This window comes from Platalea leucorodia, assembly GCF_965183815.1.
Source record: "Platalea leucorodia genome assembly, chromosome: W".
In the NCBI taxonomy this organism is placed as follows: domain Eukaryota; kingdom Metazoa; phylum Chordata; class Aves; order Pelecaniformes; family Threskiornithidae; genus Platalea; species Platalea leucorodia.
The window spans coordinates 13,067,463-13,088,761 of NC_138859.1; the positions used below are offsets into that span (position 1 = coordinate 13,067,463).

Sequence of the window (21,299 nt, forward strand, 5' to 3'; positions counted from 1 at the left end):
CTGCAGGCCGGCAGAAGGAGCTGTATTCCCCTTACCTTCCCCCCCCCGCCCCCCGCCAGATAGCTTTACACTTCTGGGGCCGCGCCCTGGGGCAGCACCGCCCGCGCGGAGGCCACGCGCTGAGAGCCGTGACCGTTAACAGCTCCTCTGCCAGCGCCTCCCCACCGCATCCCGCCCGGAGCTCCTCACCGCCCCCGCGCCCAGCCCGGCCCGGCCCGCGCGTGCCCGCGCCGCCGCCGAGGGGCCGCAGGGCAGCCGCGGCGGCGGCGGGGGGGGGTCGGGCCGGCCGCCGCGGCGGGAGGTCGCAGCCGTCGCAGGGCTCTCCGCAGCACCGCGCTCATCCCGCGCGCAGCCCGCCCGCAGCAGGGATGGAGAGCGCTGGCCAGCCCCTTGGCCGAGGGGGCAGCCCGGAGGAGCTACCGGGCGCCTCCCGATCCCCACCCCCAGTGCTCGTCCCCGAGCCAGGCGGGGGCGGTGGCGGGAGGGGGCGGGTCAGTCCCGGGCCGTGCCAGGGCGCCCCGCGGAGGCAGGGGCCGGGCCGGCCGGGGGTGTCGCTCGCAGCGCTGCTCACCGCGGCCCGCCTCCTCCCCGCGTTATAAAAGTGCGGGCTGAGCGCTCGGGTTATCTTCTGCTTCGTGCCGAGTCGTCTGGGTAGTCTCAGGTAGCCAGCGTCCTTTGGCGAGGAAAATGCTGCCGATCAGGAAGACCACGAAACAGGGCAAAAGGATAATTCCCCCACCTCCCTCCCCTGCTCGGCCCCGGTCCCCTGCTCTCGGCGGGCCCGTTCCCCTGTCCGGCGTGGGGGCAGCGGCGGGCGCTGGGAGGGGTGCCCCTGCCGCGGTGCGGGCGCTGCCCTAGCGGGACCACGCGGTAGGGCAGAGGCAGCCTCGCGCCGGTGCTGCGAGGCGCGCAGGCGGGGAGCGGCGGGAGCTTCCCAGCGGCACAGGGCAGAGCTCGACTCTGGGTCGGGCTGGGGCTCCGCTGTACCCGGCCGCCTCTCCCGCCCCCTCGGGGTCCTGCCCGGAGGCTTTCCTGGGGAGCTGCTGCAAAACTGGCACAACCCGCAAACCGCACTTAACCTCCAAGTAAGGTACTCGGTATTTCTGCGGGTAAGGGCATATTGTGAAAAGCTAAAGTAAAGACGTAATAATAACTATACCTATTCAGCATCAAACCATTAAAGACATTTGGACACTGTTATGAGATAGATAGATTAGATTCAACTTAATGCTGTAACAGCTCACAGAATCTTGATTTCTCTCAACACATAGATTGAAGCCACCAAAGTTCAAAACCATTTTGCTTAATATTATTTGATATGCAAACTAAGCAGTGCTCACAACACATTAAAATTGTAAATATTGTAAGCATAAACCTTCATTGGATGGGATTCCTGTCTCCAGCGTCCTGACAACTCTAAAAGCCCCAAATTGCTCTTCCCTTTATTTATATGACTGAATACCACCAGTGTTTGTAATAGGAGCGCAGTCTCCAATATATGCATGCCCTTCGCACTCTCATTTAGCTAAAGAAATAAGCCAGTATAAAAGGTTATTCAGGCATCAGCCATTCTGGCCATCAAGATAAACATTTGAGCAATATCTAAATCAGACTCTCTGACATATACCAGTACTGCTACCCTGCAGTGCTGCTTGGGAGGGTCAGTGGAATCATGTATTCTACCTTCTGTTTGGAAGGACAGTATTATTAGTAGGACACTGGACACTTCTTACTCAGAACTGTTTTTATTTGGTTTTATATGTAGCATATAAGTCTAGAGTAAGAGAACAGAAGGATATGGGAAGAAGTCTATGAACTCTATGCCTTTCAGGTAGCTCAGTTATAAAGGAAGGAGGTGAGGAGGTATTTGTTCTGCTGCTTATTTTTTGGCACATGCCACCTAACTTCAGACACCTAGCAGAAGGCAATTGCCCTAGGTTCTCCTACAGGCAATGGACAGAGATAAGCCTTTCTTGAGGGCTCACTTAAGATCTGAATAGTTATTTTGAGATGCTTTTTTTCTCTCCACCGATGGAAAGATAGGATATAGGTAGACCAAGCAGGCTTTTCACTTATATGGTTCGGTTACATTCTTAAAGTTGGTTGGGGGAATATCTTCATACAGTCATTTGCACTCCTTCCGTGGATAGATGTATGGACTGTGGTGCAACTTTGTTCATGGTAGCAAAAGTGAAGCAGTGAAAAGATGGCTCAAAAAAGCCCTGGTTAGCTTTTTACAGATACTATTTCTTGTTATTTAATACCAGATCTGTGTACTACTGGATCACTTGACAGTACAATTTTGATCTGGATTGGGCATGAGCACACAGTTGTAGTTCTCTGGGGCAGAACAAAACAATGTTGATGCTGAACTCATGCTAGCTATATGCTGTTTGAACCAATGGTATTTTATCCAGTATAGATAAAGTAAAAATGGTGTGAAGAGATGATATCAGACCTATAATAAAGTCTGCAAAAAAGTTATTTCCATTTTGAGCCAATCTGAACTGACAAAGTAAGTTTAAGCACTTTGTGCTTTATAGTTATGTCACCTGCTATTAGATGCCCTGATGCTAGGTTTAATATATCACAATATATTATATATTAAGATACCACAATCTATTCAGTCATGGCTTATGTTGCTTCTGTGTGTCAAAAGTGAAGATTATTTTAAAGTGCAGTTTAAAAAAGCTAGAACTGTGAAGGGAAACTGCTGTTAAATCCTAGAAGGGACTTGAAAAAAAAAACCTGTTGATTGTAGTGCATTTAAATATATCTATATATTGTGTCAACATGTATCTATTGTAATGTAATCTTCAGTTAACAAGCAACAACTGAGGTTGCTTATACATTTAAGATTTTTTTTTTTTGTTTTCCCCTCTGCACTCCTGTTCTCTGCATATTAAACTTCTGAAGCAGGCTCTGTCTGTAAAAGATTCCTTGGCAGGCAGAGGAAGCAGGGACTCAACCAGTGATCCCTTGGGTGCCTTTCTCTGGCCCCATTTGAGGCATTCTGTTACAACTGCAAATTAGTTAATTGCAAACACAATCTTTACAAAGCCTCCTGACATTTACACTTACAACAGAATTGCCCTAATAGACAGGCACGACTTGTAGACTTATTGAAAATTACTGAGTTTTGGAGACTGAGTATTGTAGATTGAGTTTTGCCCTGGTCCTGCTGAAATAAAGATAAAAGCTTGCACTTTTTCTTAACGTTGTAAAGTTAATTACGTCAATATTTTGGAAAGTCCAGAATGTGCAATGGAATGTGATGCAGACATCTGCAAGCCAACACTTGGCCTAGCTCATATATCTGCACAGCAACACTGTGCAGAGAAGCCCCATCACCTTGCTGCTATGTCAGTGCCTGGGCCAAAAACGCCGACCCTCTCAGCCAGGCTTTGTGGCCTCCAAGTAGCCTTACACTGCTATGCTTGGTACTGGAACTGGCATAGTTGGCACAGTGCACCTTCTTGTTGGAAAGGCATACTCTCATGCTGCCTAAAGGGCAGTGCTGAGATGTTATAAGTGTTTTTCTTTCCTGGATGTATGGTGTGAGATAATTGAATTAATGAAGGAGAAATTATCAAGAAAGATAATCTACTAAAGGTTGGAGGCTAATTGTTAAAAAACCCTTCCTCTCAACACAAAAAAACACACTCAACTCTATGTCCGCAAGGTGCTTTTTTTTCCCCTACTCCCTCAAATTTCATCTACTGAAACGCTAGTAGGCCATCAGGAAAAGATAACTATGGACAGCAATTTCAGTCTTACCTTTGATTTTTTAAAATCTTTTTCTGTACCCACTACCTTTGTTAATGTAATGGGTCTGCATTAATCCACTTTTTAAAGTCAAATAGAATTATGTTTGTAATCTACTGGCAGAATTTAGTACTATTTAGTATAACAGCAAGGTACTTTTTTGAAAATTTGAACAATCCAATGAAGCAATGAAAGGAATACAAAAAATAATATGTATTAGGTGCAATCAATATATTTTGTATTCATGTTTTTCATTTTACAAAAAAAAATAATTACCACTTTCCTTGTGTTAGTGTAGAGTTCAAGGCAGAAGCAAGGTTAATCACAGGGTGCTGTAAGGTTTGTAATTTGGCATCTTAAAACATTTCTGGGCTGTGCAAAAGAAGCAGGATTTTCTTTCATTTTGTAAGTCTAGGTAAGGAAACCCAGGCCAGTGAAAAGTCTGTCAGAAAATGGAGGCCAGCATTCTGAGATGTGTCTTATTTGCTAGGAAAATGTTACATGCTTACTTTTTTTGATGCTTGTTGTGCCATCTTGTGTCACAAGCTACTTGTGCTGAGGCTCTGTCATGATGGCATTTGTAGCTAAAGAGCAAATGAGCTAATGAAGAGGTCAGTGATACTAGTGTTTCATTTTAAAAAGTTTCACATATATTTTACAGGAGAATTTGAGACTGTGTTTTACTTTCATAGGAATGGAATTAGACCATTGACTTCTAGTTCTGGGGACTATATCTCTGGAATACAATAAACTGAATAATTAAAAGTCTTATGTAATATATATGCATATATTAACGCCTTATGTTGTAAAACAGATCACCTACTATTCTTTAAAGAGAATTTCAAGAAGGAAATGGATTACTTCTTATTATTATGGCAAAGATGTTTCTGGTAGCCCACAAATAATTATATCTGCTTTGCAAATACAGGAAATGTCAACAAAGGAAGCCCACAAAACTGAAGAACTGTAATTATTAACCTTTCTTCCTGCTTTCTGCAGGGTATTCTAGAGCGTTTAGATGCTGGAGAATTTGTGATTGGAGATGGAGGATTCGTCTTTGCTCTTGAAAAGAGGGGGTATGTAAAAGCTAGGCCTTGGACTCCCGAAGCAACGGTAGAACACCCAGAAGCAGGTCAGTTTTACTGGGAAATGGTGATTCTATAGTGAAGGTAAACATGGTTGGATAAATAATAAATATATAGGAACCTGTAGTGGGTTGCTTGACAATGTAGAATTACACACTGTTAAGAATAGTCTAAGAATCTATAGACCCCCTAATCATCGTACCCCTTATTCTTGCTCTAACACTGGTCAAAAGCAGTTGGTTGGGAAAGAATATGAGTAGTGCAAACATACAGTGATACCTCTCCAGAATGCTTTCCCAGTCTTCAGTAATTTGTAACCCAGGGACTTTTTGACACAGATATGGTATCTTTGTATTTAATAACATTCAGTGATTTCTCTCTCATGGACATGTCCAGTCTGTCCTTGAGCTGATATCAAGTTTATCCTTCACAACATCTTGTGACAAAAAATTCTGCAGTTAACTATCTGTTTTGTTGTGTTCTGACCATTATAAATGAATACAGTTTGTTTATTAATTCCTTCAGGAAAACGGCAGCTTTTAATAAACAATGGAATGGAAGAGGAGTATTTAATGTATCTGGCTCCACTGTGAAATGAGGATTGATAAACCTCATAAGAACCTAAGAATTGCAATAAAATTGCATCAGTTGCTGTGCCAAGGGTGTTAACTCAACTTCTCCCTATCCCATTTAATGGAGTGACTGTCTACAGTGGAGGGGGGCAAAATGAGCAATCATTCTATGCCTTACAGCATAAAGATTATAGTGTTTAGCATAAATAGTGCAAAAGCAGGTGCTATTATCTATTTATGTATGCTTCATTACAATAAAGCATTTGCCCTAGTAATATCATGTGCAGTTAATCCCACAAGCTAATTCAGAATGTCCTGGGAAAAAAATTTTCTTTGTTCTGTCTTAAGTGTATGTCCTTCCAAATTAGTCTTTTTCCTCTATAAAGGGGGAAGAAGGAAGAAGAGGAGAAGGAGAAATAGAGATCTTAGCCCTCTCTATTACATTGCTTTGTACACCTTACCTATTTTTTCCCCTAATCCTTCTCAGCCTTCAAGTGTTACTTTGTGTAGCATGCCTAACTTAGGGTCATGGACAGCCTTAGATAATGCAGTGCTCCAGCAAAGGTTTAAAGGGTGATGACCTAATTTGTTGAACCTCATCTCCCAAAAATACATCCTATCACCTCTCTCTTTCTCTCCACCTGTACCTTTTTCTGCCCCTGCGCATTCCATCTTACAAATCGTAGCGCTTATACCATGCTCTTTGTTTCCCCTTTGCTTATTTCTTTTGTACCACAAAAGTCTTTGACCCTCTCCACATGCCTTCTCAGGAAGTGTAGGTCTCGGTCCATGGGGAATGCAAGACATTACCTTACATAGAGGCAGTTGCAGATGGCTTAAATAGGCTAAATTGGCACACAGATTTGTTTTAAACAAGTGATCAGTAGTCATAGGTTAGCCCCCTACTGATTTGCTAGAACATATTGCTCATGTCTGTAACATAACACTTTTATAAGCCCTTTGTAGGCTATTTATAAATACACCCTTAACTGGAAATGTGTTCATTTCTTTCAGTGCAGTGTGCTGCCTCCCCTCTGTTATTGCTCTTTGCTCCTGCATGCTCAAGGGTCATGTTATTTTGAAAGCAGGTGTAAAGAACAGAAGGACCAACTGTCTGAGCCAGCTGGTGTAAAAAACCATACAACTACCGGCCTTTCTTGTCTTTGTAAGGAATGAGGGAGGTTCTGAGATTGCAGCAAGGAATGATGGAGGGAAAAAAAAAAAAAACAGAAAGAAAAAAAAAAAAAAGTGAGTTGAAGGCCATTATCTCCGTTACAAGGGAGGAGAAGTTTTGCCAGACTGACAAGTTTAGAAATGAGATCTAAATATTTCTTCTGAGCCAGATCAGGTATCTGAGCTACTGCTCTGTACTGAGCAATATGCATATGCACTTACTGCCCCCATCTGCTGTTAGCTTAAGTCTGTGTCTTTTGTGAAATGTCCAACTCATGGTAGATTGAAATGAAAACTCAGTGTTGTATGTCTGACTCCTAAAATGCATCAAATTTAATAATTGTTTAGCCTCATATGTGGCTGTTACCTCATTTCTCAAATAGTGGAAGAAAACATAGCTTCAGTAACATGCTAGAAGTCACACAAGAAGTAAATTAGAGTGGTTTGGGTTTTTGATAGCATCATGCAGACTACTGTGGGCTTGATAATACTAAGTGTATTCTAGTGGTAAAAATGATTTGCCTGGGATTGAATGAGATTCAGGCTGATACTTTACTTATAATGCTATTCTTTCCCTCCAAATGCAGACCCATTCAAGAGTCTGCTGTTCACATACCTGATAGTTTGGGATATAAAGTTCCTTATTCATACGTGTTAGATTATGTTTCATTTGCCTACCAATGTCTCCATCCTTATTCACACAAATCCCAAACATTCTTCTAGGAATGCAGGAACCATATTTAAAGAGCACTAACCATGGGGGTAAATAAATCTAGTTTATTATGGAAATGTCATAAAGCATTTGTGAAAATATTTGTAGATTATTTTTTCCTTTTCACATTTCCTGACTAGTGTTCATCAATGATTTTTCATGGGGGCGAATAGAAAAACAAACTACAGAACACTAGAAACATACAGAGACAGTCCTTTTAGTTGGGCTCAGTAGCCTGTTTTAATGATGTAGGAAAAAGAATACTCTCTGCACTAGGAATGTTTTGACTGTGTAAAGGCTGTAAAACTGAAATTTGATCCCGATAGTTCAGGCAAATTCCAGGGACTCTTTGAATTGTAGCTCTGCTAGAATCTATGTTCCTGGATAGTTCTTTGTGACTGCTGTGTTAAATCACAGTGTGGTTACCCAAGGCTGTAATTAGAAATGAAATACTGGTACTAGTAGAGAAAAGCAAGGGACACCACACTGTTCCTTCACTGAAAGCAGATGTGCTGCTGTGTATGCAGATTGACTCTAGCAACTCAGACTACCGTTTGAGCTTCTCTGGCATAGAATGCTGTGTTTGTTGTAGCTGAAGGCAGTAATTTTATTCTCGTGACACATTAACATGTTTCCCTAATGACACAGATTGTCTGTAGACAATGAGGTATGATGAACCAAGACTTCAGGAAAGCTTTTCCAAACATCTGCCATAGAAACTGCAGTGTTCTCATGTCTCTATACAATATCTAGGGAATAAATTATTCCTGTATTTGCTATAAGCTGTTGAGCGTTTTAACTCTGTTTTACATGATAAGTAGTGTTCTAGAAATTATTATAATTATTGTTTTGTGGGTTGTTGTGGTTTAGCCCCAGCCACCAACTAAGAACCACACAGCTGCTCGCTCCCTCCCTTCTCCCTGATGGGGTGGGGGAGAGAATCGGAAGAGTGGAAGTGAGAAAACTCATGGGTTGAGATAAGAACAGTTTAATAACTGAAATAAAATAGTAGTAATAATAATATTATTATTAAAGCAAGTAATGCATGATGCAACTGCTCACCACCCACTGACCGATGCCCAGCCAGTCCCCGAGCAGCGATCCCTGCCCCCCGGCCAACTCTCCCCAGTTTATATACTGAGCATGACATCATATGGTACGGAATAGCCCTTTGGCCAGTGTGGGTCAGCTGTCCTGGCTGTGCCCCCTCCCAGCTTCTTGTGCACCTGGCAGAGCATGGGAAGCTGAAAAGTCCTTGACTAGTGTAAGCCCTACTTAGCAGCAACTAAAACATCAGTGTGTTATCAACATTATTCTCATCCTAAATCCAAAACACAGCACTGTGCCAGCTACTAGGAAGGAAATTAGCTCTATCCCAGCTGAAACCAGGACAGTATCCACCCCTTATTCTATACCATCTATGTCATGCCCAGGTCCTATCCTTTCCAATACATTCCAATTAATCACCACCACTTTTCCAGTCTTTTGATATGTACACACAGATATCATTCCCTTAGTCCATGGGCCATCCCTCTAAAATGTCCGTTGAGTTCATTCGGTCCATGACTTTGGGCTTCATCTCTCATAACAGTCCTATAGGGCAGGAGAGATGGTGTGTGGTGTTGGGTTGTTGCATGCTGAAGCCAGTTATGGTTCTATCACCGCTGCACTTTGCTCGGTTCCATCAAAGTTCATTCTTCATTAATCTGGGTGATTCTTACTGTGATTCTGTTGATATAGCATATAGCCACCATAGAAGTGATGACATACAGTATTATATAGCAATTAACATCATACCATTCAGTTCATTGGCTATTTTCACCCAAAATCAAATCCCCTTGAGGTACACATTGCAGTGCATGTTTCGCATTCATGGATAACCTGTGCAATAGCGTCCATGGTCAGGTCCAGCCCTCGATCGCGAGCCCATTTGTCTGTTGCATCTCTTCCTTGATGGCCTGAGGTGTCATGGGCCCACCGAGCTATAAACAATCCACCCTCATGTTGCCAGTCCAGATCCACCTGAGCCACTTCAATCTTAGCAGCCCGATCCACCTGCTGGTTGTTTTGATGTTCTTCAGTGGCCCGACTCTTGGGTACGTGAGCATCTGAATCTACTGATGAACTAAATATAGAAATCTTCAGTCATTCTTAGCAGAGAATAACTAAGAAGGAAGTTTTCTACCTAATGTTCTAAGAGTGGGAAGAAAGGAATTCTACACAGACTGGGGTACTGCTTCTACTCCCTCATAATGGCTCTTCTAGTAAACACAGTATCACTTCTTTTACAGTAACATTAATTCAATAAACATTTAGTTTTGGGATAATAATAGTAATAACTGTACCAAACATCTCTTCTTTGTCTCTTTTAATTCTTTGCAGTTTGTCAGCTTCACCGGGAATTCCTCAGAGCTGGATCCAATGTTCTGCAGGCATTCACATTTTATGCCAGTGAGGACAAACTAGAGAACAGGGGCAATTATGTAGCTGAGGAAATAAGTGTGAGTAAAATACTATTTTGATGGAGATATGAAATAAGTGTATTCATTTCAAAAGGTTTAATAGAAAGAATTATCAAGTATTTTCACAGTTTGTCATAACAGTTTTGGTTATATTTGAGGACCAAAGAATGAGATGGTGCAATTTCAGAATTTGGAATAGTAAGAAAGACAAGGTTAAAGGGGAAAGAAAAAAAAAAAATAACAAAATGGGGCAAAGATGAAGAGAGGAAAAAGGATGCCCACATCTTATTTTTCCCATCTGAGGAGATAGTTTACTGGAGTTTTCATACAAAGTATAGGGAGGACTAAATGCACAGAGAGCAAAATCAATTGTAAAAAAAGAAATGCTTTAGCATCCAGAGAAACAAATCAACTGCAAAAATGGTGAAGAATCCTGGAGAATAATGACTTGCTAATAAGAACTGAATGTTTTTTTAGGACCATGTCTTCAATAAAATATCAACTAAAAAATCCAAGGTATACACTGTGGTCAGTATTCCCCTTCTCATGTGTAAGGGTAATCTGGTACAGTAACAGAAGTACTGTGTTGGTGTTTTCTTACCCCCTACACAGAGGAGTTGTAGGATGTTGGGTGCCTTCACTAGATGCAGGCCCCATCTCCACTGGGACTTCTGGCACAAACATTTCTAGATAGTTCCTTTGAGACTAGAAGATTTGTCGTTGGGTGTTTTCTCTGATCTTTTCCCCTTTGGTCCTATTGTCTATTATTTCAGCCTCTGGAAAATAGAGAAGATTCTCCAGGGCGCAGAGAGGAAGGAATATATTTATGTGAAGATATCCCAAGTCAGAAACTAGAGCAATCTGGACACTAGGGAAACACTTGAGGCTTAATTAAGAGGTTAAGACATTAAAATGTCATATGACCAAATTTATCTGAAATGCTGTACCTTTACATTCAATAGATGCAACATCGAAATGTCTGAAGTGATATCCCAGAAACATAGTGCCTCTGGAACTAGCCATGCTGCAACGAAAAATGATAAGAGGGGTTGGGAAAGCAACTGGAAACTGGAATGCATTGCAGCAAAACTTTCAAGCTTGATTTGCTGCCAGTTCTAGAAGCAGTTTCCTCCAGGCTCTAACTGGTTTATGGCTCCAGCTCCTGGTGTTCCCAAACACGTACCTGAGCAGAAGTGCAAGTGGAAGACACTCTGTCAGCAATAGCCTTAAAAATCATCTGGATGTTTTGAGGCAGCCATGGAAAACTTCAGCTGAGAGAAACCTATGTAGATTCTAAGTAGCCCATGGGCCACAAAGAAACCTGCTCTAATCAGTCCTTGTTATCTATCCCAAATAATGATTCTTTTCCAAAAATCTTTTTTTCCCAGCTTAACCTCTTTCACAAGCTGTTCTAGTCATCCTGGTTTGGGTATACAGGGAATGTGTCTTTCAGTCTAGGTGATTAATTAATCATATATAGTGATAAGTTTCCCTTTGCTATTCTTAAATTGGTAACTTTAACATCAGGTAATTAATGACATCCTTTTAAAAGTGCCTTAAATGACTCTATATCATATCATAGCTTAAATTTTGAAAATTATCAAAATACTAAAATAATACATTAAGAAACAGAATGAAAAATCAATTGAAATTACTACTTTTTTTTTCCATCCACAAAATCTCAGAATAGAAGCAGACACTTAAGTGTAACTAACTTACTTATTTTCTAAGAGGAAAAAAAAAATTCTGCTTCACACCAAATATTTGCTTTTTTATAGACTATTTGTGTAAGATGTATTAAAGGTAATATGTTTTTGTATTAGTGTTTGATAATATGATAACTTATAAGTTGCAAGAAATCTGTTTCTTAATGTTTGTTATTTTTTTGAAAAATGCTGATCTTCCTAATCAATATTATAGAAAAATACATTTAAATTATAAATGAATATGAAGAAGTCATTATGGCTTTTGACTCTTTTGTCCTTTTTGTGCTCTGAAATTACATGCATATCTCTGACCAGGTAAAAATGATGTAATCTATATTCATATAGTGCCAGAAAGTGAATGAAGCTGCTTGTGACATTGCAAGAGAAGTGGCTAATGAAGGTGATGCTTTAGTGGCTGGAGGACTCAGTCAAACACCATCATACTTAAGCTGCAAGGATAAAGCAGAGGTTAAAGCAGCCTTTCGAAAGCAACTAGATGGCTTTATGAAGAAGAATGTTGACTTCCTAATTGCAGAGGTAAATCTGTAAAAAAGTACATGCCTTCAGCTGGCACAGTGTGTTAACTTTAAGATGTCTAGTCTACTTTAGGGAATACAAGTATATATTGCTTCCTTCTTTAAAATTTTCTGTTATACTTTTATTCCAGTAGAATCAGATGTTTTCTAAATGCACAGCAGTATCTGCAAGCGTCCTAGAATAGGACCTTGAACCCTAAATTTCTATCATCTCAGTCAAGTCAAATTCTGTACCAGTACAAAGAGGATAGATTAATGTGATCTTGATTAGTTCCTGTTTCCTCCTGTACTCCGTAAGTAACCAACCCATGGTGACTTTTCTAGATGAAAATAGTTCTTCAGGGATAAATCCCTGATTAACCCCCTGTATGGGCATTCTTATTCTGAAACATGAGTATCTTTTTATTTTGGATTTAGTTTTCCTTCTGACTTTTTAAAATCCTTTTTTAACTGTGTGGTCAGTGAACTCAACTGAATTCTGTTAGTGTAAATCAGAAAAGAATCAAGTCATTGTATTGCTGGTGAATTTGGGGTCTGGATTAATGTGTTTATGTTTCATCTCCAAGAAACGAAAGTAGTCCACTTTTAATTTCTTTCAGTATTTTGAACATGTTGAAGAAGCTGTCTGGGCTGTTGAAGTCCTAAAAGAATCTAGGAAGCCAGTTGCAGCTACAATGTGCATTGTCCAGAAGGAGACATGCATGGCGTGCCCCCCGGACAATGTGCTGTCCGACTGGTAAAGGCTGGTAAGAATCTGTTTTAATCTGCACTTTAAAAGTATGGAACAAAGTTAAGTCCTTAATCATTGAGATAAATGGATGTGTATCTCAAGTAGATAGCTTCCCAATTATACTTGATGAAAGTTTTGAGCCTGTGGAAGAGTTTCTATGTGTACTTTACTAGAGCAGTCCTGTAAAAAAAAGTATGAAAATGCAGCTATAAAATCCTTATTAACCAGGATGGTATTGGGAGCAATAGCCACAGGCAGCTGATACTGAGTAGAACAAAATCCTAAAACTATTCAAAGTTGATTACAGACCCAGCCCCAAATTCTGGGCTCAGGATTATGAAACATAAGCAGAATCCAAAGCCGCCTTTGATTCTCTGCTCATGTTTTTAGAAATGTGTGGAGCACAGTTCAAATCCAGGATGAGAGAATAAGAGAATGAAAAAATTAATCTTATTGCCTATCAAATGCTGTGTTTTCTGCAGGACAAAGGGAAGGGCAGAAGGAATTAATCAGGGGCATGATGGACCGACCATACAGGGGTTTTATTATATCTGTTCTGAACTACTCTTTTCCTTTGGAGTTAAGAGTTGAAATCCAAAGGCAGAACCTGTGTTAGGAACCTGTTAGCTATTTGTATATGTGGCTGTACATAATCAGTCTTCACTGATTGAGCACTGATGAGAAAAGCAACTGCATGAGGGTGGGAGATGTGATTCCTCATCAGGAAGGTAAAGAGTGCAACTGAGATGTAAATGGAATGATCAGCCTCAGGAGAGTTGAGGCTGGCTCTAATCCAACTACCTTGTTGTCGTGGTTTAACCTCAGTCGGCAACTAAGCACCACACAGTCACTCGCTCACCCTCCTCCCCTTCCTGGTGGGATGGGGGAGAGAATTGAAAAAAAAAGTAAAACCTGTGGGTTGAGATAAAGACAGTTTAATAGGACAGCAGGAAGAGAAAATCATCATCATCATCATCATCATCATCATCATAAAAGAATATACAAAACAAGTGATGCACAATGCAATTGCTCACCACCTGCTGACCAATGCCCAGCCTGTCCCCGAGCAGCGATCCCTGCCCCCCGGCCAACTCCCCCAGCTTATATACTGAGCATGACGTCATACGGTACGGAATAGCCCTTTGGCCAGTGTGGGTCAGCTGTCCTGGCTGTGCCCCCTCCCAGCTTCTTGTGCACCTGGCAGAGCATGGGAAGCTGAAAAGTCCTTGACTAGTGTAAGCACTACTTAGCAGCAACTAAAACATCAGTGTGTTATCAACATTATTCTCATCCTAAATCCAAAACACAGCACTATGCCAGCTACTAGGAAGGAAATTAGCTCTATCCCAGCTGAAACCAGGACGCTTGTGTTCATAGTGCTGGTGTACAGATGGACTGCTCTGCTTATGGAGTGCTGTGGCTAAGAACTTTCACCTCCCACTTCCTAGGGAGATGTGACTTGAACTTATTTATTTTCCTCCTCCTAGGTGCTTCTATTGTTGGAGTCAACTGCCATTTTGACCCAGATACCTCCCTGGAAACTGTGAGACTGATGAAAGAGGGCTTGCACGCTGCTAAACTGAAAGCTCACCTGATGTCCCAACCACTTGCTTTCCATACACCTGATTGTGGGAAGCAAGGATTTATTGACCTTCCAGAATTTCCCTTTGGTAAGACAAGGGTATCTTTTTTTTTTTTTTTTTTAATTTATTTACTGTCTGTTCCTTTTTTTCCCCTAGCTTTTAGCAAAGCTGAAACTGCAAGGCATCCTCCTGTACAATAGGATCAGTCTCAATTATCCTGTCTGGCATTCTGCATAGATGGATTGGGTTAAAGATCATCCAGATAATGAGAGTATTTCAGCAGTATCACAGCATGTGACTGAAAGTGAAATTATGATGAAAACAGTTAAAGTGCCACAACCTAAATCAATTAAAAAAAAATGTTGTTTTTTTTTTTCTTGTGCTATAGAACCTTGTTCAGGACAGCTGTAAAATAGTCCAAAGAAATTAACAAGAGCAAATACACTAAAAACAACCCAGACTTTAAATGCCTTTGGACTGGAGCTCCCCAGCATTCTCGGTTGTGACGTCTAGCCCATGAGCCCTATAATGTTTACCTGCATAGGGATTTAATGTATAATGCATATGCGGAGCTGGATCATTAGTATAGGTGCATGATTCTTGCACTCATAATGGTTCAGTCTTGCAAGTGTAACTGTCTAAGATAAGTGAGATTAGAGAGAAAGCAGAAGAGGGAATATGTTCTTTGATGTTGCTTACAAATGGATTAGCAGTTTGGAGATGGATTCATCACTCATGCTCAGCAGAAATTCTACCCAAAAGACCGAAAGATTCAGCCACTTTATGTGTATATAAGGCTTGTGTATTTAGGGCTTATTCCCACCTGGGATGTAGAAGGTCACATCCTCTTAAGATAAGAGGAAAAAAGCAGCCTAAACATTTTAAAATTGATTAGAAAAATGCCTTCATTTTCAGATATCATACATTCTTCTTTTCAAGATCAGCCTATAAAATAAGGTATTAAAACAACTGAAACTTGAATTTTTAGGAAAAAAAAAAAGATATGGATGTGATTTTCAGGAAGATATTTTATTTTAAAAGTCCTCTCTACGTAAATGAAGGAAAAAGAATAAAGCATGAGCCTGAGGCATTCATTAGATAATAACAACATGTCTGGGTTCTGAAAATACTCTGGGATGTTTAAAAGTGTCAGGAACTCATTTATCCTATTCATTCCTTCGTATAACTCCTCTGATTGCAAGCAAAAATGATAGAACAGATGCAGTAAGTAATCAAGTTAATTGAAGGATTCACTCTTTGGTTTGTTATGGTTCTTGGTTTGTATGTTATAAGCAAACTGTATGAGATGTCAGTTTTCAGAAATTTCATGAGTCAATTGGAGAAGCCTGGTTCTGTGAATGTTTGCACTACCCAGAAGGAGCAACTGATCACTTGATGGCAGAGAAGTAGTTTGGTAAATCATTGTTAAACTGACCCAGTTGACTCTGCTTTTTGTGGAAGGCAATATGCACAAAGAGGCATTTAGGTATTTGAAGTGTACATAACCTCTGTACAGGCCAACAAGATCTCAGTTTCTAGAAAAGCATTGGCTATGTTGTATTGGCAAACTCCAGCATCTAGATACCAGCAGTATTTATTTATCTTTAGAACTTTTTCCAGTTTTCTGTGTTTTCCCTTCTGTGTTACTGCAATTGCTCTCAAATGTCACCAGTTAAGCAAGGACAATGTTTTAGACAGAAAAGTCCTGGTCAGTCAAAGCATACCCAGTTATCTCAAGAGTAGACGTACAGAGGGGCTAAATCTAGGCGCACATTACAATCTTCTCATCAGAAGTTGATGAAAATTTCAATATCTTTTTACTGTAAATGATAACATAAACTGTTAAGCTAGAGATATTTAATTCTGAATAAAGCCAAGAAAAATACTGTACGTTGACAGGCACGGAAAATAGAATGTTAGTCATTTTTGGGAGGGGGGAAGAAAACCCCACAAAACGTGATCTATGTGGCAACTTCTTTTCGTAGCATACTGCTTGTTTTCAATCACCATGTTTCACCATGTGTGGCCAGTTCTTATGGCGGAGTCTATCCATGTTTCTTCAGAGCTGTTAGGTTGGTGCTGTCCTTATGCTCCTGAAACACAAGGACTGATTGTGACAGGGTGGGTGACGGAGAAGACAGGGAAACACCCTATACTGTTCTCCTGGAGTTTAGTTGCTTATACGGGTATAAATTGAGTGCAAGATGCTGCATTCTTACTGTTGATCGTTTTGTATCAATTTTGCATTAGCTTTTTAATGATATATGAGAGACAAGGAAATCATGAATTGATGCTTCTGATGCTTTCTCTCACATCTGCAGGACTGTACACAAACTTTTATTTAAACAGCTTTCTAAGATAGCTTAATCTGGTTTTCCTTCTGATATTAGACCATCTATTTTTCCGTTGTCCAGTCTTTCCCTCTGAGACCAATAATTTTCTGTTTAAGACCATTTCATTTTTTTCCCTTCTGTTTTTTATTTTCTGACTCTGTCTCTTTAACTACTCACTGGACTTTGAGCAGATCTGCTTTGCATCACCTTCTTGCATATTAGGCATTTCTGGGACAGGATGTAGGAAGAAGAATCCTACTTCTGCTGTGGTGCTGGAACCTTACTACCTCACCACGGCTTCTTTGCCTAGAGGAATGTTCAGTGCCCAGACATCATGCTGCACTCTCCTCATAACCAAGCTGATTCATCTCCTGCAGATGTGCATAAAGAAGTGGGAGGATTTTTATTCCTTTATTCCTGTATTTTTATTCCTTCAAGTTTCTTCTCCAGTCCCTGGTCTTTTCTTTCCAGTTCTGCAACTCCTGTGCCTCCTTCCCTTTCAGGTGTGCTTTTCCTTGTTCTTCTCACTTTCTGTTCCTTTCCTTCCACACGTCTTTCCTCTCAGCTCTGGCGTCCCTCCGCTCTGCTTACCACAACCTGCAACACGAAGAGGGGTTCAAAAGAAAGGTTGCATCTTAGCCATCCTAAGTCATCTACACACAGAACTTTCCACAAGGAAGTGGCTTGAGGCAGCAAACTGCTTATGGATGGGCTTATAACTAAGTAAGGGATGGGCTAAGAAATAGCTACAGATCCCAGCTGTCAGCGAAACAACTGCCTGCCATTAGCTGGTCATGGAAAAAAGTGTAGTAAGCATTCCTGAGGAATAACAAGCAGGCTTATTCCTGTTGCAGGTAAGCTGATGATACCTTCTCCTTTCACAGATTAGAGTACTGTAATCAGATTTCCCAGATATTGATTGTTCATTAAGAACTCTTTGGACTTGTGGGCATAACATTGAAAGTGCTCCAGTACTTCAGCTAAGAACTCTGGCAGAATGGCAAGCATGTGACTTAGGGCTTGATCAGTCTCAGAAGATATTAGGTGCTGTTTTTCAAAGCCAAAGCAGCTTACAACAAGCATAGCTCAGCAAAGCATAACAGAATCTAAAAGCTAGACTCCTGAAAGTTTGCATTATTAATTCTAGCTCAGACAGCTCAAACATCTACATCTACAACCAGTTTTGCAAATAGTGTGCAAGTGTCTCAATAATGTGATTTCTTACAAAAAAATGCGGTGAACTGGAGCATGGTGAAAATTTAAGATATGAATGTCTTTGCAGGTCTGGAGCCAAGAATTGTAACTAGATGGGATGTTCAAAAATATGCAAGAAAGGCCTATGATTTAGGAATTCATTTCATTGGAGGCTGCTGTGGATTTGAGCCATATCACATCCGAGCAATAGCTGAGGAGCTGGCTCCTGAAAGAGGATTTTTGCGAGAAGCTTCTGAGAAACATGGCAGCTGGGGCAATAACCTGAGCATGCATACCAAACCCTGGGTCAGAGCAAGGTATGTATATCTGAACTGGAAAGCACACCAGCACCCTCCTTATAAAGGCTTACATTGGTCCATGCAGCAGACTAGCTTAACCAATATGGAGGTCTAAATATAACCGTAAACATTCTGTGTTAATAATTTTGAAGAATTAAATTTGATCTGGGAGCAGTAAAAGGGGCAAAGGGGCAGTAGGAGAGCTACAAAAATTCTCATCCCTCTTCAAAATGAACATTTGGTCTGAATTAATGTGAAAGTAATGAAAGTTTTGTAATATTTCCTTTTCTTTCTTTAGGGCAAGAAGAGAATACTGGGAGAATCTGAGGCCTGCTTCAGGCAGGCCATATTGTCCTTCAGTCTCAAAGCCAGATGGCTGGGGGGGGGGGGGGTAACCAAAGGAACCAGAGAGCTGATGCAACAGAAAGAAGCAACAAGTGAACAACAGCTGAAAGAGCTCTTTCGGAAACAGTTGTTCCAATCCACTGCAGTTGTCTAAATGTTAGAATGATTTATCTACAGACCATCTCATGCTTCACAAGAAAAATCTGTGAAGATGAGTGCCCCGTTGATTTATCAGTTAACATCTAATGAAAGAGACAAAATGCAAAAATAATGTGATTACAGATTAATATGTCAAACTGATAATAAAATCTTTCTCTGGACGAATAGTTTAGAGAAGACACAGTCAGAAGGAGTTTTGGATTCTCATAACAACTGAGCTTCTTGTTAGCTAGGTGCCATCAACTGGGTAGACACAGAAATACGTGGAAAGTAATAATTGACTCAACTCACCTGTGAAAAGAGAAAAAGCCATCTATAAATACAGTATCCATGGACTTCCACTCCTGAGTCTGTTTTCAGTTTGGGATTATGTAGGAATTTCCTCAGGATTTGTTGAAGGCTACTTCAGGGACACACAAGCTGCCAATGCTTCAGACACACAGTTATCTGTAGCCACTTTCTTGACTTCAAGAGAATAAAAGTAAACTAGAAAAATGCATCTTATAAATGGAATCAAAAGATAAGGAAAATGAGAATGAGCTCTTGCAGGAATTTCTTACATGCAGGAGAAAGGTTCAGAGAACTTTTAGGAAAGAAAAATGACAGGTAAATAACTCACTGTTTTTGTCTCAGGGTACCACGTACACAAGATTTACTTCTCTGGAGACTAAAACGGTTAAGAGATTATTCTGAAATTTTGAAAAGTCAAATAAATTAAAAGTAATATGATGGAATAGTATTGTATTATCTTCACACCTTAAATCATGAGAGCTCAAACAGAATAACGTATCTCCAGTAAACAACTGTAATTTTCAAATGATCCAGCTGATTTCTGGATATCTCACTTGAAACACTTGGTTATCTCAAAATAGCATTTAAAACTGAAGCTTCCTAAAATATAACTCCTGTATATAAGCGTAGTAAAACATTCCATGATTCTGTTTAAGCTGATTGATTCAGTCTAGAGAAAATTAGCTATAAGAAGAGATGAAAAACCCTGTTAGGAAATAGATTAATCCACCTAAGTTAAGAAAACCCAAGGACATCTGTACGCTGAATTTGTTGAGAAGCGTTTTCTTACAAAGGATATCACTACACTTGGAAACCATAAAGGACACGTTTCCATAGTTAATTTTTGTGAATTACCACACAACTTTCAGATTTCTCTCTAGAATCCCATTCCCACCCATTCTACATTAAAGCCACTACTTTTATGAAAAATATGATTCTTGAAGTTAGAGTGTTGAAAGCTTTTGTTGGGCTACTTTTTATGTATAAGCTTATTTCATTATTTCTATCCGTGTTGATATGCTGCAGTTCAGGAAACTTATAAACATGCAACACTTTAGTGGGAAACTTCAAATATCCTTTTCAGACTGTTATTGGCAGACAGATTTTTAGAGAAAGCCATCTGCCTTCATCATGCTTATAACAAATTGAAATAGTTACTAGCTGGAATTTTTGCCTGAAAGCCAAAAGTAGACAAATCAAGAAAGTGGATATTTTAAAATGTAGATTATTTGGAAAGCATCCATGTAAGTATATATGCACTACATTAAACTTCTTCCTAAACCCTTCCGGAAGTTCTCCCTGCGTAAAGCAGAATAACGCAAAATCTGCAAAACAAAAGGGGCAGATCTTTGATCGCCACCAAAATGCATGCATGCAAAAGACATATGCATGATAAAGAGGCTTAAAATACAAGCTACAATTGCTACATAAGTGTTTTGAACGATCATTACCAGTTTAGAGACTTCCTGTAGCAAAGGATGCAGCTTGACCATCATACTATATGTAAGCAGCTGGACTGATTTTTTTTTTTTAAAACAGTCCAAGCATATAAGCGCAAGGCTTCTTTTTCAACTCTATACACGAATGCAGTGGTAGGTTCAGCGACAATTTTTAACCTAAACATTACAAGAAGTGGATTCATGTAGCTGTCTTGTTCTACGCCATTGACTTTATAAAATATCTAACAAACTAATCTCATTTCATCCTGCAATGTGTTAAATTATTTTAAGTATAGATACCATTGAAATAGGATGGGCAGAATATTATCATAAAGTATATTATTTCAGCATCTTGCTTTACTACAAAAATTCTTCTGTATTACTTTTTCTTTATGTTCCACTTTATTGACAGAGATGTTATCTGACAAGTTTTATATGAGCTATCAACCTCCACTACATACAATTACATGGAATTATGATACTAAATTTGGTCAACAGTGTATACATCTGTATACACACAGCTCCTGAGACACACAGTAATCAATTAAATCCCAAATTTAGGAATCTGAAGATGGAATTTCCATATATTTTAGTCAACTTCACCTCAGAGCTTCTGTGTCCGGTAAAGGTGTAAATCTGAAAAGAAAAGCAAATTTGGGTAACAGGACTTGATGCAATCAGAGTGAAGGACAGTTGCAAAGAAATGGATTTCAAAGCAGATTCAAGAAATGTATGTTTGGAATAGGGAGACGAAGCACGATTCTATCATCTCATGACTAACAAAGCAACAGCAAACGCATCGATCAAAGGATGCTTTACAAGCATTACCAGTTATCGATGGGTGGTTCAAGAGCATGGGCGTTTTGTAGCATTCATTTGCAAACATTTGCATGTCATTATTTCAGTGCCGTTGAA

The 21,299-nt window shown here is 40.2% G+C and overlaps 1 pseudogene across 1 annotated transcript; it reads left to right on the top strand.

Moving 5' to 3' along the window:
* Positions 1 to 687: 687 nt before the first annotated feature.
* On the top strand, positions 688 to 18,649 carry LOC309601759 (betaine--homocysteine S-methyltransferase 1-like; annotated as a pseudogene). The gene is made up of 8 exons: positions 688 to 726; positions 4,765 to 4,897; positions 9,690 to 9,808; positions 11,821 to 12,012; positions 12,611 to 12,757; positions 14,229 to 14,411; positions 17,940 to 18,168; positions 18,449 to 18,649. The product of its transcript is annotated as a betaine--homocysteine S-methyltransferase 1-like (transcript).
* The last annotated feature ends 2,650 nt before the right edge of the window (positions 18,650 to 21,299 follow it).